The sequence below is a fragment of the Calonectris borealis genome, chromosome 20 (genome assembly GCF_964195595.1).
Source record: "Calonectris borealis chromosome 20, bCalBor7.hap1.2, whole genome shotgun sequence".
NCBI lineage: Eukaryota > Metazoa > Chordata > Aves > Procellariiformes > Procellariidae > Calonectris > Calonectris borealis.
This window is the reverse complement of record NC_134331.1, coordinates 1,801,428-1,819,030: the sequence shown is the minus strand read 5'-3', so window position 1 is coordinate 1,819,030 and position 17,603 is coordinate 1,801,428. Positions and strand designations below refer to the sequence as shown.

Sequence of the window (17,603 nt, the reverse complement as noted above, 5' to 3'; positions counted from 1 at the left end):
GGGAAAGCAGGGGTGTCGGCAACACTTCGCATCTTGTCATCTGTAACACAAACGCGGACACGTAAAGGCATCCTGAAACGGTCCTCAACAACACAGAAAATAAAACCAAGAATTTAATATATTTTGGTACTAAAAAAAAAACAGGGCAAAGACTAAAACGCCACGTGTCTGCAGCGGCACCAGATGACCCTCCGGCGGATTCCCCCCTGCCACCTCCCATGCGACAGGAGCGTCACCAGGGCTGCAAACCGCGACGCCCGCGGCTCTCAGGCTTTCCCCAAAAGGCCATCGCCCCTGCCGCTCTGCAGGCAGAGCGAGATGCTGCGCAGATGAATATTGTCGTTGTCGTTAGCCGTACGGAGCCAGACACTTTCTGTCCCCAAATCCTAGCCCAGTCAATAACACGCAGTAACATTTGATGGTAGAGCTTCATTCCAGCCTGCGGGGACAAAGACAAATATTTTTTTTAAGCAATAGCAAGGACAACCAGATCCAGCGGAGCGGCTTGTCCAATTCACCGCAGGAACGCTGGCGCAGCAGACCCCTGGCAACGGGGCAGCCAAGGCTGAAGCCACTTAGAGATGAAATCCCCTTCTTCTGCCAGACCACTGGATTACTTTAATTGCTTGGCACGCATCCCCCTGGCCCCACAAACAGCGTTATCCTCAGCCGACCCTGACCCACGGACCTACACCCGGCGCGATGGGCATGGGTTTGCACCACGGCACCGTCCCCATGCTGCCCCTGGGCTCCCGGCATCGCCCGCTCTGCAGGACCACCTACACGAAACCAGGGTGATGCGAGGATGCAGAGAGGTGCAGAAATCCCCCTCCGGCATCAAGTGCTTACCAGTGAGGAGGAAAAATGGTTTATGTGACATTTAGAGAAGAGCACTTACATTCAAGTGACAAAATACCAGCGTTTCTCCCTTTATAGAAAGCAACAAGTGTTCAATAAAAGCACAAACGACCACAACGCCGCGACAGCCAGGGCAGCGTAGGCTCTTGAGGCAGTTTTTGTGAGGTACAAATGCAGGATGAATCCTGAAAGCGGAGGTTTCGGTGGCTGCTGGGGAAGCTTTGCATTTTGCAGACTTCGGGTATCTGCTGGGGGAATGCAGGAAAATGCAGAATGTAATATCAGCGACTTGTTTTTTCTTAAGTCAGGCCAAAAAAGCTGCCTGCACCTCCACTGCGCCCTCATCTCTCTCCGCACCAGCTAAGAACGGCGTTACCGACACCAGGCAGGCTACTCCATCGCTGGCAATTTCCTTCTATTTTTTTTTCCTTTTTCTTTTCGCTCGTCTCACGATGTGACCTGGTCCAGACCATCCTTAGCGTTTCTGGCTTTAAGACTGTGCTTAAAAACAAACCCAGCTGTTTGATGCAAGAGAAGCCTCTGCCATCCAAGCAAGTACAAGCCTGTGTCCAACACACCTTCTTCTGCAATCTTAGCTCTTCCCTTACCTCTTTCTCACCTACCCCGGCTCTACCCGAGGACCAGGCTCAGGCTGGAGCCTTCCTCCTCCCCAGGACTGACCCAGCCTCTCCTTCCAGCCGCAGCGGCCAAGTCAAGGAGCCGTCCATCACCCCACGTCACTGCTCCGGCCAATCCTTGACCACATCACCCTCATCTTCTCCGGAATAAACTAAACAAAATGAGTAAATCCAGGGATTTACTTTTTCAGGGACAATCTGATCATCACAGTATGGCTGATGCCCATGTGCTCCCGGGCGCAGGAGGCAGGACTACCTCACCCAGAGCCACCCAGCAGAGCCACGGGTGGAAACCCCAGATGTCTCCTGTCCCCGTGGTTTAGGAAGAACGAGCCAAAAAATCAAAACCTCCCAGCTGCTTTTCACTTGGCACTTAACAGAACCGATAAACCAAATGTCATCAGAGTTTCCAAAAATCTAACTTTCGGGCTCTGAACAGAACAGCTCTGCCTTGGCATCTGCTCTGTTTGCAGAGACGTTAGTTTGTCCCCCTGCTATTAACTCCCGTCTCCCTTTCGGCTGTTTCTCATGCACCATCACCTGGGGAATCGCAGCTCTCCCCGGACTGATGGCAGGGAGGGGACCGCCCGCGGCAGCACGATGCCCGGGATCGCTCGCTGTCTCCCGGGACACACACGGAGCCCTCGGGAAGGGAAGAGCCACCTCCTGCTCCGGCTTGACCCAGCTGCCCAAACCGATCCCGGCAAGCACAGAGGTGCACTCACGCACGGAAACTCCCAGTGCTTGGAGCTGTTGGTTTATTGGGCTTTTCGCTGCCTTATTCCAGACATATTTTCTCCTTATTTCCCTCGTCCCTGGATTTGATGGGTTCACCGCGAAATCGCGCTGCCCCCAGGGCTCCTGCAGCAAGGCAGAGCAAGGCTTTTGCTGGCATTTAAACATCAAAGCGAAGCCTTGCCAGCTCCCTCTTCCAGGCTTTGATCTCAGCTCCCCCAACTCCTATTTGTGGGTGAACTTTCATCAGGAAAAAGTGTGCTTTGCTGAACGCCTGGCCACGAGCACGGGGGAAAGCCCCGGAGAGGAGCTATGAACGCCGCAGAGGGACCCAGCTGCACCTCAGGGCTGCCCATACCTGCGGAAACCAGATGCCCGGGAGCATCAGACACGAGCACCCACACTCCCCCCACGCACCCCACTCGGCTCGCAGGCGTTCAGCTTCCCCAGCTCCGCGAAGGAGCGGAGCAAGGGAGGCAACGGCCGACGTTCATCTCCTCGCGTCGCAGAACTGGGGAAGTTTCAGCTATCCCCATTCTGTCGAGAATTACCATGGCGTTTTGGCAGCGCTCCCTCCCCATTATCAAATTACCAGAAAAGATCCATTTCGTGGCTCTCGCTAAGGAAAGCGAATGCCCAGACCAGCTCCGTTGCTTAACCCGAGCCTGCCACCTGCTAAGGTGTCCATTCAGTCCCACAGGCAGCTACCACTTCTATTAGATACCTTTTTTTATTATTATTATTTTCTTTTACTTACAAGTAGTCTGCTTGCTACTACTGAAAAAACTTCCGATGAAAATGAGAAGTTTTACAAGCATATTTGAAGCACCTCTAAGGACAGCAGTGACAAAGGACGGGGGGTGCCACGGGGCCCACCGGAGCGAGGAGCTCTGCTCCCACCAGTGGCAAATGGGGGAAATCTGTGAGAAATAAACAGAATAGATGCAGTTTTTACAGGGGAAGCGCAGAGGGTGGTTTAGATGGACAATTTGAACACAAAATTGCCTCTCATACAAATTATCGGTGCATTAGCAGGGGATAAAGGCAGCAACACCAAAACCAGGGACACAACCCCAGCATAATTTTCCCGGTAGTGACACATATAACAGTGAGACTACAAACCGCACGTGGGTCAAGCGATGCGTTTTGCTTCCAATTGCTGTGGGAAAAGGGAAAAAGAAAAAAAAAAAAAAGATAATTACAGTGGATTGATGATACCAGCTCATGGTGCCGGACACAGCACGGGAGGGGACTTGTGCGGCTGTCATACAAAATGCAGCACCCAAAGTGCTCCCAGCTTGAAATGCTGCAGGCTAAGAGGAACAAAACAATAATTACGGCTAAACACGGACTTGGCTGGAAATCAGGAAAGCCTCAATAGCAAATTGGAGTAGTGATAAGAGCAGAACAAGGGGTGGTTTTTAAAGAATAGCTGACACAATCAGACAAGGGTACTCGCAAGAACGTTGCCAAGACTGTGGCAAACAATTATCTGCACCGCATACATTATTTTAAATCTTGTTCACAAAAAGTCCTCTATATATTCTACTCGATTTATCATTATTGAATTTCTTACTAAAGCTGCAGGGCAAAGATTCTGCCAAAAGTTTAATTACGTATGTGCAGCCTTCTGCATTTTTCATATCCTCTGCAGCCAGTGCTGGAAAAAGATAAATGGCTTTGAGTATGGCTTAAACTGCTGGTGAAATATAAAAACCAACTGGCTTCTTATCAGCATGTGAAATGGCTTTTTATTTTTGATTATTTCTTAATGAAAACTGTTTGCATTAGCCGTGAGCTCAGCTTTATTGCACTCACAAGCGGTACACAAACAGACGAATACGTTATTTACTCTGTGCTCAAAAAAACCCTCTTTACTGCACTACTTTACCTCCCAAATTCAAACCAAAGTCTACGGAGCTCTCTAGCTTTTCACATCTGCTTTAGAGCCCTTCTCCTCCTCTCCAATTAGGCCTGGCTTTAGCCCTGCCTCTCTCCTCCAGCTCTCAAATGTTTGAAGTTAACCACGCTCAACCAGGCTGCAGAGCCGGGGCTGGGGCTGTTCAAATCCCCGTCGGCCAGGTCTCTGTGCGCGGAGCCTGTGCAACCCCTCTTCGGCGGCCTGAGACCCATTTTAGTCTCAATCCAGCCCGGCCCCACGGCAGCGGGGAGCTCCAGCGCGCCGGGGGGAGCGATGGGCTGGGGGGGCTGGCGGGGGCCGGTACCCACCGGCGGAGGCACGCTCGCGCGGGCAGCATCGTCTCCTCCCTTCTCCACGCCGGAGCAAACACGCTCATGGGAACCTGGAGCCTCCCTTGGCTGAAGATGCTGGAAGGAAAATCATTTACAGCTCCAAAATCCTCCTCCGTCTTTTCCCCATCAATTATTCCCATCAAATTCTCGCAAGAAGACCCTGTCTCACCAGGAAGGGACCTGGACCTGCCAGCGGCTGAGGGAGGGATCTCTGGGCCCTCACAGCAACGCCAGTCCCGCGCCGGGGGCTCCGGGGATTCTTCCTTCAGATTAAGCTTCCAAGGGATGAATTTATAAAAATTCATTTATAAAAATTTGTCAGCTCCCATCTCTAAAGTGTGGGAGGAGGGAAGGAGAGACAGTGCCACGCTCGGATGCACAACAGACTTATTAAAATCTACGATTAACTGCCGCTCGCCAGTTATTTGTAAAAGTTGTTTGGTGTCGATGCGCACGGGAACAAGGCAAAGGAGGAAAAACATCAAACACACTTATTTCGAAAGCCTCCACCCAGTGATGTCTCTGGTTCTCTCATCTGTTTCTACGGTATCCGTTACAACTGCACCCCCTAAACGCAGGTAACAGCAAAGCAGCAGCCGCGCGTGAGGCCAGCGGCCGAACCGGCTCCAGCAAACGTGCTGCCAAATTCCTCTCGGCTCCTCCGAGCCCCACACCACTCTCGCTATTGCCAACACCTGCTTCGTTTGCAGCTGGAAACCTGCATTATGCATTATAGCTGCTATAAAACCAGGAGAGCTGAGCAAGCGTGGTCTGACCCCGTGTCTGGGGGTGGGGTAGGGAAGAGGGAACCATCTCCTAAAGAAAATGATAACACAAGTAGTTGACATCCCTTCCTAAGGTGCAGAAAATAATTGCATGGTAAATTCTCTCCCCTAATGGCTGAGATAAATCAAAATTACTTGGAAAATTTCTAAGATTCCCAAAGGCCCGATAGTCAATCCAAGCCCCTTACAGAAACGCTTGCCTGTACAGCAAGCGTGACGCTATTAAAGTCTCTCACTCTGCAAACCCAAGCCCTTTCCCCGCTCCGCTCGTCTCCATAATCCCTCGATACTCCATTAACTTTAAGCAGATGTAACAAACGCTTCCTGGCAGTTGGGCTTCGTCCCTGTGGCACTCGGGTCCCATCGGCGCTTCCACTCTGCAAAACCCACCCTGGACACCACCTTTGCTGCAAGACAAAGGCATCGCTGCCCGCCTGCGGTGCCCACGGCCGCAGCCGGACAGTGGAAGCATCTCCACGGGTCCGCAGAGACGCCGGGGGGGCAGGGGGGGGACCACCCCGGTCAGGAGCATCCCTCCCTCGGCTGGAGGCTACGGAAGGCAGCCGGTACTGCCTGCGGGAGGGCGGGCAGCACCGTTCCCCAGCACACCCACGGACCAGTGCGCACCATCCCCTTCTCCCCAGCCTCTCGTTTTTCTTTCATTTTTTTACTATGAGGAAACCTCAGAAGAGAAACTGCATCAAAACCAACAGCCACAGCCCTCGGGAAGCGGAGCCAGACACACGCACGCTCCCAGCAGCGCCCACACATCGCTCCGCATTACAGCAACAGCACGCTCTGCCTTCTGAGGACACCACCATTATCTTTTTTCATCTTTTTTTTCTTTTTTTAAAGGCTTTTTTCAAGGATTACTGGCAGCACCTGGGTCTGAAACCATCAGTCCAACTGCTCTCCCCAGCACCAAGTGCCCATCCCATAATGCACACGCATAGTCGAAGCTATTCCTCGCACACGCTGGCGGCGAGTGATGGGAGCTCGTCCCCCTCCTAAACTTCTCCACGTCCTTGTTTTCCTCGTCCTCCTCATGCTGCTGCAGCAGGAATTTCGGGAAGCACAGAAGGGCCTCGATGCTAAAGAGCAGATGGGTGTTAGCGAGCATCTGCTCCCTGCCGCCGCACAGGCACGCTGCTCTTATGTGACACCTCCGAAAGAGATTTTAATTACTGCAAGTAATTAAGCACAGCACCTCTTATGGGATAACTGCTATCCCCTTCGCAGACAGGTACGGGGAGAGGCAGCGAGTGCCGCAGGCTCCGAGCCAGACGGAGCGGAGCAGGCAGGAGTCCCGGGTCGCCTCTGCTCTGATCAGGTCTGACAGCCTGGATCACGGAGGAGCTGGAAATAAAACTGCCAAGGGAAAAGGTTTTCTTTTAAGGAATGAGTCCCCAAAGCAGGGAAAAATCCAGCTCCTGGAAAGTCTGCATGCAGAGAACAAAACTGCTGAACAAGGAGCTCCTCACAGTTGTCCAACTATGGTCAAAATAAGGGTGTTTTTTAAAAAAATAGCATTTATTTAGTGCTAGCAAAAGCTCGGTCTGCTCGAGCAGAGATCGCAGGCTGCCCAGGCTCTAGGTGCCCAAGCGGAGCCCAGTGCCACCAACCCTGCCACCGTGCCGGGTGTTTGGCAGGGACGGGAGCGGGACACCCGTAACACCCATTTGCACATTGCGGTGACTGCAACCCCAGCCTGCTGGCATGATCTCACCCCTCCAGCCCCCTGGACATAACAGATTCATTTTCCAATGTTTCTGGCAGATAAAAGAGGTCCCTGCATCTGCCCAGGCTTTCAGCAAGGAAGATAAATAGAGTGTCATGACTCACTGTCTATTAGGGACCTTCATTTATCCAAGCGTGCACAGGAGCTTTCATAAAAGGTTGTTTAATTCAGCATGACTGACTGCCACTTGCTCTCAGACACACGATTATTGCCGGGATCCGTCTGAAGTTCGGAGTCAGGAGGACGCTGGAGCGTGCCAGCCTGCCCTGCGCTGGCACCAGCCCTGCCACGTCCCTCCTCCACCCCATTTCCAGAAAGAGCATCAGCTACCGAGCAAAGGGGAGCCTGGTACCCACACCCCAGCTCAAACATCACACCGGTATCAAGCCGCCTGAAAAGAAACCCAGCACGCTTTCGGCACTCCCCCACTGCTCCCTCGCGTCCCCACCTCCTTCCTGCAACGCTCCCAGGAATTGCTCCGGAGCATCCTTGCTGGTGCTGCACCGCTCGTCTCCCTTCCCAGCCTCCCCCCGCTTTGCAAGCGCCACCTTTGTCCCCCCAAACCTTGATCCTAATGCATGAACTTCTCCCCCGCTGCCCCAGTAATCCATCATCGAGTCTCGCATGAAATTACTGCTCCAGCCCTCTGCGTGCCATCATTCATCCCCAGCGGCCTGAGAAACCACGTTCAGGCAGATACGCAATGCGCAGACCTTTCTTGCTGCCCTGCTTTATCTCCTACCGCCAGTGATCCTTCAAGCTGCCATGTAATTCCTGCACCCGGGGAAGCTCCCGTCATCCCAGAGAGCTGCCAGCGTGCATTTGGGTGCACTTTTGTATGGGAAAATGAATCCATACTGCAGCTCTTCATCCAGAGGGAAACGTGCTGGAGAAACGCAACAAAGGGAGGGAACAGCACAAGTTGTCCAAAGTTGGCCCAGACAAACCAACGCTCTGGAAATCCCAACTGGATGCACCAAACCAGCACCTTATTCCTCCAGAGCCGCAGGGATTCACTCGCACGGACACCAAACCCCCGGTTCACAGCAACGTCGATGCCGTGGCAGCCTCTTCCGTGAGGATGCAGAGGACGACGGCCACGGCACAGGCTTTGAAGCGGGGTCTGCCGGAGGAGGTCCCGCACTGGGAACCACCTGAACCCCATCACCACACGCTCCTGCCCCAGACATCGTTGGGAAATGTCCCCGGTAAGGCACGGGACCTCGCGGTGAACAGTGCCACCGAGGCTGCTTCCCGGTGAAGGGCCAAAACCCGAGTGACAGAGGTGACACGGCAGCAGCCAAGCACGTGGTGGCAACCCGCAGTAACAGCGGGGCCAAGGTGCTGCTCGCCCCTCGGGCGACGCAGATTGCCTGATGTCAGAAGACAGGAGGAATGCCAAAAACCTCACCGCTCGGCGTCTGCGGTGCTTAAAGATCAATTTCTTGGGCAAGAGCGACAGCACGATGTTAAATGTAATTACATGCACCAGGTCCTTTTAAGCAAACTAATTCACGCTAACTTCCAAGAGCTCTTTAAAGAGTTCCCAGTAGATAAAGTGCATCGCTGGATCACTTTATGCTGAAATTTTACACATTTGAGTTAATTTAATCATTTCAGAGGGCTGAGCTATGTTCGGATCTCTGATCCTTGGCAGGGAACAGCTTCTGATCTGAGCAAGATCAGACGCAACGAAGAGGGAGTTTCCCAAGTTGCAGGTTGCATTTGCTCTTCACGCGTGCTCTGGAATAAAACCACATCTGGAGGGACACATCTGGGGTTCCCATCCTCGTCCCCCACCAGCTGCAGCCCCGCGCGAGGGAAAGGCACCGATCCCTCCGGATCTGTCGCTGTCGTGGCCGGGCAGACCGAACTTGGGAAAAGGGGCTATTCTCATAGTCTGAAAAATAAAATGAATAAATAATCGATTCCCGAGGAAAATAAATAAAGTGCTCCTTTGTTCTCAGCAGCTCAGCCCTCGGACTTACAAAATCAATCCTGGCTCCCCCCGAAGGGACAAGCCGATTGGATTTTTGCCCACTCTCCTGGCAAAACCAAACCGTCAGGCTGCTTTCGGGAGCACAATCCATCATCCCCCGCTCGCCCGCGTCGCGGAGACGGGTGACTTTCCCAGTGTGATATCCTGACGGTATCGCACACACACAAGCTACCCCCTTGATCCACAGAAACAAATTCCAGCAGAACAACAGTATTTTTACAAACAAAGCAGATTTCAAACGGATTGCGGGATGGAAAGAGACCGGGCCGGCAGCCTGGAGAGGAGCGGCGCTGCCACGGCTGGCGTGGGGCTCGGGTGGTGGGACCCCACACGCCGTCCCTCCCACGGGACCTCGCTGGAGCCGCATCCCCTCCCTGCACCCCCCAGTGATGCCGGCACAGAGGGGTTGGATCCCAGTGGCTCCCACCCCAACGGCCCGTCCACGACCGAGGGAAGCTCATTAGCCGGTAACGAGCACCCGGGAAGAGCAGGAGATTGCACTTCTGCCACTTCAGAGCAACCCATCCGTTGCAGCAGGGTGGCCCAAGGGGAGGAAAACAGATTTGAACTGAGCCCTGCCAGAGGAGCAGGAGACGCCTTCCCACGTTCATGAAAGGATCAGCCTTTTTCTTCCGTGTGACTGCACTATCTAGCCTACTATTGAATTTTTAATTTTCCTGTTTTAGGTAGTCCCTAGGGTAAAACCAGAAAAGCAAAACCGGGGCTCAACCCGCAGCGTTATGTTGTGAAACAGAGGATTCATCAACATCTCAGCTGCAAGATGAGACTCTTCACTTAGGGTCTGGGCTTTTTTCCTTCAATAAATTCTGATTTATGGATCTGGGACGAACGTCTCCGAAATGAAAACTCCTGTCTCTAGCAGATTTTAAGTAGAAACAGGCTGTGTGGCTCCAGCCTTCGGCTCCAGCCCAGCCGTCCAGGACAGCTCGGGGGGGTCAGGACGGCCCAACTCGCACCGGGATTGCCCTGCGCTCGCCCCGAGCCCTGCAGCAGGGATGTGCCCATTTTCCGGGGGTTTGACCACACCTGCCCCCCCAGAGGGTTATCACACAGCCCTGGCCACGCAGAGCACAACCCTCACCATCGACCGGGCTCGAGCCCACCGCAGTCGGTGGGGACGGGGCAGAGGGGGTGCTCCGGCGGCTCTCTGGTCCTCAACGTTTAGAAGACCCACAGGACCCCATCGCCCGGGGGCTGCTCTCGGCTCGGCAGAGACCTGGAGCTGGGGGAGGGCAGCAAATACCTCTCGAAAACCAATTTCAAAAAAAGGGATCTGAACCACCACGGTGTTTACGACGGGAAGGAGCTGGGTTCTTTTTTTCTCCTTTGAATCCAAAGCAAATCGATCTCTCTCAGCCCGAGGTGGGAAGACGGGGATGACTCAGCCGGCAGAACGGCACTAAGCTCTGCTTCCTCCACTGCGGCGCGGGAATTCAGCTGGGAAGCACACACATACGTGAAAAAAAAAATCCATTTCTTAAATTTTCCCCTAGTATTTCAATAAAGGATTATTTAAACAGCCTTTACCTGCCTTTTCATGGAAAAGGCCTCAGCACTAAGCCTCCCAGACAACCCCTGCTTCCAGTTGAAGGTATTCCTGATCCCCACGCAGCGGGGGATGCCTACAACACGCGGAGACGTGGCGCTGGGGCCGGTCCTGCTCTCCCCAAAGACCAACCCCAGAACCAAACCAGCAAAACACTGACACAGTGCATAAAATGACGGATGTTTCGCAGGGCTCTCGCACCCGGCAGCGATGCACCTTCCCAGCACAGCCAATATCCCCGAGCCCAGCACGGCTGCGACGCTGAGCAGGCTGAGGTCTCCTCTGAAGCTAATGAAATGTTAAGAGTCAAGTGTGTCGGCCACCTCGCCACGCTCGGGGAAAGCTGCTGAGGTCCACCTGGAAAAGATGTGCAACTTCAAAAAAAAAAAAACCTGTTATTCTACAAATTGCACCTTCCTGGGATGGGATACCGGGGACAGTCCCCATTGCACACTGGAGAGAGACTCCCAGGCAGAAAGAGCCTAACAAATATTTCTCTGATTATTTTTAAATCTGAGCATCGCTTGCAGATGCTGTAAACTCCCGCCGCCCACTTGCAGGGAAAGCGTCACGCCGCAGCCCGCGGCCAGAGCCCCTCGCACAGAGAGGAGAGCGGCCCATTGGCAGTAAAATAAATAAATAAGCACCATTTTAATTATACGTAATTGGGAATTCAGTGCTATTTCATACTGACTTTAAGGCGGTTCGCACCATCTGCTGCCACAGATCCATCTCAGGGCTTTGAAGAGAATCAATCTCAGCTCTGCCTCCTCTCTCCAGATGCCTCCAGGCCGGAGTTATCGTTGAGCAGCACGTGCCACGGAGGGCATCACCCGCTCGGCTCGCACCCGGGAGGGCAAAACTGGGGCCCGGGGCGAGTACACTGCTGTTACGTAGAGACGCACAGATGGCAACGAATACGCTTGAGCTTTAGGACTTGCAGAGAACACAGTTTAAAAAATAGAGAGACTTAGCTTAAGCTTACAACAAACACAGATGAGAAACCACCAAGTCTTTAAAAAGAAAAAATAAAAGACCTTTTTCTGCGGAGCTCCCAAGAAGCTGAGTGCCAAACCCCGCTGCCGCCTCCGTCCCTGCAGCGGCCGCGGGTCCTGCCCGGCTGCCATCGGTCCCCCCAGCCCAGCCCAGGCGCTGGTGATGCTCGGGGGAGCGCGTTCTCGTCACACCGCCCTCGCCGGCAGCTGCCAGGCTTGGCTCCTGCTCTGGGTGCTGGGCCTGTTCCAGTCCCACCAACCCTCCTGCTTCCACAGCCTACTAAAAAATAAGAGAGAAAAAGCCCACTTTGCGATCTCTGCCCATACGCCGCAGCTATTCTGCATCCAAACCCAGATGAAGTAACGCCCGGTGCAGCCTCCAAGGGGAGGACAGCACTGCTGCTCCGGGTCTGCTCGAGCCAGGAACAGCCTATTTCTGTGCCGAGCAGCCAAGGGAAAAACAACCCCGAGCCCAACAATAACCCACCCAGCCAGGCTGAATGCTGTTTGCCCCCCGATATCGGGATGGAATAAAGCCTGCATTTACAATGTGATGAGCAGGATGTCTAAGCAGCTAACCCATTACACGGGCTCAGCTTGAAACCAAAAGTCATTTCAGTCCGGCGGTGCCTACGTGAAAGGCAGAAAGATGCTCTCTAATTGGGTTTATTTATCTGGCATCTCTCCCAGCGGCCGTACAGACTGGGATCGCTGGTGCATGGACCTGCCCCAGCCCGGGCGAGGGTCTCCTGCCCAGCCCCGCATCCCCCTCCCCGTGTCCCAGCCACAAAGCACATTTTCAGCCAGGTCCCCTGGGCATCGCTGAATGGCTTTGGGATGCAGCAGGCAGCAGCAGGCAGATTGGAGGCAGGGCAGCTGCTTCAAAGCTATTCTCCCTTTCAAGGAAACAGGCAGATGAAGGGGGGGATGCTCTGCAGTTAGGGTTCCCTCCTCGGGAACAGCACCAGCAGGAGTTCCCTCTCTTTAGATGCTGAAAAATTCAAATTAAATAGAGCTGTTGCAAAAGTCCAGGCGCCGACAAAGCTTCAATCACAGCCTCTGTCTTATCAGGCAGCAGGGACTCGGCACGAGCCATGGGAGCGCAGCCCTCATTTATCTCTGCCCCTCGCAGAGCTTCTTCCTTCAAATAGGTAAAAGTCGCCCTGTAACCATGCGGCATCTCCCGCTCCAACCCCGGGCACCGTCCCTCCAGCCTGCCTGGCCCGGGGGGCTCCCAGCGCTGTTCCCCGGGGCGCAGTTTGAACCCACGGTCACCCCAGTGCCGGGAACAAAGGACCAGCTCCCGGTGCCCCTGGGTCCCCCCGTGCCCCTGGGTCGCGGGTGGTGGCACAGCGCCGGGATCGAGGTGCACGGGGGGAAACGCAGGCTGGGTTGGTTCAGGAAGAGGCCACCACCCCCTGCACAGCTGCGAGCGGGCACACACGCACTCCGGGAAAGCTCCGGCATCGCCTTTCCCGGAGGCAGGCTCGACACCACCATCCTGCCGTGGGCAGGAGCCATCCTCCCGCATCCCACGGGGATTGGGGCAGAGGGGACACCCGCCGGCTCCCCGCAGGCTGGGTGCCACCTCCCAGAGCAGGGACCCCGGGAAGGCGCCCGCCTCTGCTGCGGAGCCCCGCCGGCTGTTTGCCATTTCACATAGCAGCGTCCCCCTCCCGCCCAGCGATCCTGCTGGGATGCGCACGCTCCGAGAATAACATTGAAAATATTGATCCTGCTGAAGTCACCCCGATGGCACCGCAGCCCGGCGGGCAGGAGGTGACGGCTGTGCCGCAGCAGCTCCGTCTTGTGCATAACCTGGCCAGAGAGAGGCTTCTTCAGAATGTTATCCCAGCGCTCCAGAGGACCGACACTTGGCAGGTCTCTAAACGTCTTTGTCCAAGGAGCAGCTCCATCCCACGGCACCCACCCAGCACCCACCAGCTCCACGCTGGTTTAAAGAGCAATTGTGATGTAAACCCACCAGCCCCACTGATTTAAAGAGCAATTATAGTGTAAACGTGGCTTTTATCCGAACAATCAATACTCGTATCTGGAAAAGCTTCCTGGCGGGGGGGGAAGGAAATAAAACATTGATTTTTAGTGAAAAGGCATATTCCATCATCCTGTGCCATATACCACATGGAAGAGGATAAAGAGAGGCCTGAACACGAACAACTGTCTCAGGACACAGTGAACTGAAATAAAAATGTGTTGAAATTGAAATCAAATGGGAAAGAAATCACCAGCACAAATCACACCAGAACCAGTGATTAGGGAAACTGAACCCACTACCTTCAGAAGGAAAAAAGGTTCCCGACCCTCTGCTCCCAAGGAGGACAAGCTCTGTCCCCAGCAGCTCGGCGCCCGGCTGTGACTTAAACTGGAGCCAAACTGGTGTGCAAGAGCAAAACCCACCAGGCACAGCCTCCTCCGGCAGCAGTGGCGCGGGAGACCTCGCCAAGAGCTCCCAGCCCCAACCCACCAGCTCTAAATCACAAACAAGATCAAAGTCTTAATTTATCCGCCTTTTCGGGGAGCAGGCTCAGCTCCACGAAGGCATTTGAGCACCCGAACGCCCACCGGTCCCAGCCAGGACACGGGGTGCCAGCCCACCAATTTCTTGCCATCTCTCAGCAGCTCAGGAACCATTTGTGCAGCCTTGCAAAGACAGAAAGCCCCGCACAAGCACTTCATGCTTTTAGGCAATAAAAATACGGTTCATGGTGTTCCCCCGCGTCCCTCCCTGCACCCAGAGGACGGCTGCGGTTCTGCTGAGGAGGTTTGCGCTTGCTCAGAGCTGATTCGAAGCAGAAGCAGAGCCAGGATGCTCCCAGCACGCCCCAACCACCGCCACGCACCAGGCACAGGGCGACGATTAAAAATCCCAAAGCAGCACAGGCTTTTAGCTAAATAGATCCCTTGATGGCCACGTTGCAGAGAAGGGAACAGGTCACCTGAAAGCGTGACCAGAACCACACAGAAAATTACCATATATATATATATGGATATACACACACACATATATAGACATATGTGTCTCCATAATGGGGTCAAACTGCTCTGCACGGATGCACTGGGGCTGGGGACCACTTCAGTGCCCTCCCCTAACTCCGTTTTGGGATTGCTCCAACCCCTGGCCCATCCGTTGCAAAACCCATCACACGCACCCTTACACTCCTGAAGGCATGGTCAGTCCCCGATGACACAGCTGGGTTATGGCTTTTTATCCTTTGCTATCCTTAAAATGTTTGTTTAGTTTGAATGTGGGGAATAGCCCTTTTTGGTTTTGATGCAGTTTATCCCCTTTCCTTCAAAGTAACGATGATGGCCTTCCTACACTGCATGGTACATGCCCTGGCATCACTCCTCGGCCGATATTGCTGCCATAATGCAGAGTGACTGCTAGAGCGCCTGGTTTTCTTTTCACTCCTCCAAAGCATCCTTAGGGCGACTAAAAATTATTCCCATCCCCATTCAACTAAAGAACCATAGCTAGAAAACACATGAATTACTGTACTTATTGAATGAAGCCAAAACAACATCCACTCCAGAGGCAATGATACCGATTGTTAGTTCAGTTTAATAAACCTTGAAATTTAAGGGTTTCCTGAACGCAGCTGCAGTGGAGTGGTGTTTCTCCCAAGCTTCACTTGTGCTAATCCCCTCCCAGTCTGGAACTGGGCTGAGACAGGATTTCAGCCCTCCAGGCAGCTCCCGAGCCGCGGGACAAGCGCTCGGGGAAGGCAGAGGTTTGATGCAACGCACGTCTCTGGAGATGCTGCTCAGGGCACGTTTCAATGCCCTATTACCTGGCTAAGTCGGGAGACTTATTACTAGAGGACTAATTACAGCACCAGTGCCTACCCCTGCGCGCACGGGTGCGCACACTTCTCTGACCCCGAGCACCGCGCAGAAGCCATCAGAGCTGCCTGCAGCCACGGGCTGAGGGTGGAAATGATTTTCTGAGTAACCTATTTTATACAGCTGCAGAATTAAAAAGACTTAACAGATTGTCAGGTGTAGCCAGGAAATTAAAGCTCCTTGATAATACTGCACAGAGTTAACGAGGCTCAATTTGGGAAATGACTCCTCTGATTAATGGCCATAAGCACCACAGAAAGCCTCTCTGCAGCTTCCACGCTTGCCGATAGAGCTGATTTCAGAGCACGGGTCCTAACCAGCATGTCACTCCACAGACTTTAATAAACCTCATAGATTAACAAATCGCCCTGAAATAAAAGGAGCGCAGAGTGGAGCAGCAAGCACACGTAGCACGATGCTACCTGCATTCCCGGCACCCATGGTCCTGCAGGCTGGGCACGCAGGTCACGGTGCCAGCTGAGAAGGTGTCCCAAGGAGCTGCCCCTCCTGCACCACCACACGCAGCAGGCATGAAGACACTTGCTCATCTGCCACCAAGCACTTCAGATGAGGAACCCTGCTGCGTTTAGGGGCTTACCCAGCCCTCTTTGCTTGGTAACTTCATTTTTACAGGCAAAAGACACGGCCAGACTCCACAGCAAACAGCAGAGCAGGAAAGCCACGTCCTTGTGCTGTTAAATCTGTGCCTGTGTTGACACAGGTAGGATAAGGGGCTTAGGAGAAAAGCCACTCCAAAGACAAAAGCCCTTCCAGATCTCAGGTAGCGTCTGTCCCCCTTCCGCCCCGCGCGCAGCATGAGGCATTGCTGCACAGCGCATCCTCCACCGCAATACCTGCAGGGCACAACTCGATCCTCCAGCGATGCCACCAGCGCTGGGGTACACCGAATCCCTAGCAAGCTAATTTTGTGTTGTCCTCTTCCACCTGCACCAGCTCCTTTGGAAAGCTCAAGTGCCACTCACAGGTCCCATTGAAGGGTCCTCATCTTGAAAGGGGGATGATGGAAATAATGCTGTAGCTCTCCTGCAACTCTAATAGTTGAGCAGAATTAAACAGAGAAGCCTGTAGCTTCTAAGCCCTTCTGGCCACGTTTCATTTAGGAGGACACTGGATGCAGCCCAGGAAAGAAGGACGCGTTAACGAGAAGCCATGAAAGACAACACCTGCAAAGAACAGCAGGAAGCGGTACGAGATGCCAAGAGCACATTTCACAGGCGCAGATGACACCTGCGGAGAGGGACACCTCTCCCTGTCCAAGCAGTCACGAAAGCAGCAAGTGTGGAGGCAGCTCATGCCTCTACGGGCAGATAAAGCAGCTGCCCACGCTTGCCAGTAGCTCTCACACTCATTACAGCACTGCTCGACTAAGAATGAAGCAAAGGACAAAGCAACCAAATGTTATGCCAGGCTTATGCTGAGGAGCCATCCCTCAAGTGCCCCAACCTCTGAGGGCCTTCCAACTCAAGACTTCTCCTCTTCAAAGGGTCTGACAGCCTTCCAGCTCCAACTCAAGACACCTCAAAGGGCAGCTAAACCTAAAGACATACCACTAACTCAGGAGTATCTTGCGGAATTCCACCCAAGGAATTTGGAAGTTATTTTGCCGGTGCTGCTGCAGCCTGGTTCTCCTCCTCCTCCCTATTAGCAATAACATAAGCACAGGCTCCGCTCCCCCGGCAAGGTGGAAGTGAGCAAAGCAAACAGATGGGATGTGCAACACAAAGATCCCCATCCCGAGAGCCCTCGGAGGTGGAGAAGGGCAGTCCTGCCGCAGCACGGGTCACCCAGAGCCAGGGCTCTCTCCCAGTAGGTCACAGGGATCAGGCTGTTTGGAGCTGGGAATCCTAATGACTTACAGCCGGAGCAACTTGCTGAACTGGGTGGTTTATTTACTGCAGGCTGCGATGAGTGTAGGAGTGCAGAACTGGGTCCTCTGCAAATAGATCCAAAACATTTTTACGTGCATCTGGGAGAGCAGAACAACAGACGGCGTTTACGCCCAGCGACAATGCCCACCAAGAGCAAAGGAGAACAAACCACCAGGTTGCATTTAGCCCCATAAAGTCAAAATTCCTAATCCAAGGAGCAAGGCTGTGCCCATAACAATGGGGGTACAGACCTACGTGTGAAGAAGGCATTTCATCAGTTTA

The 17,603-nt window shown here is 53.7% G+C and overlaps 1 protein-coding gene across 3 annotated transcripts in view; it reads right to left on the bottom strand.

The window, feature by feature from the left end:
• Window positions 1-17,603, bottom strand: part of SLC39A11 (solute carrier family 39 member 11) — a 94,814-nt gene that overhangs the window by 44,189 nt on the left and 33,022 nt on the right. Inside the window, exon 6 of one of the 3 annotated variants that reach the window (XR_012676670.1) lies at window positions 10,131-11,848. The exons of the other annotated variants lie outside the window; for them this stretch is intronic. The gene's annotated coding sequence lies outside the window, so the exon portion shown is untranslated. The remainder of the gene's footprint in view (window positions 1-10,130; window positions 11,849-17,603) is intronic. 3 annotated transcript variants of the gene reach the window in all.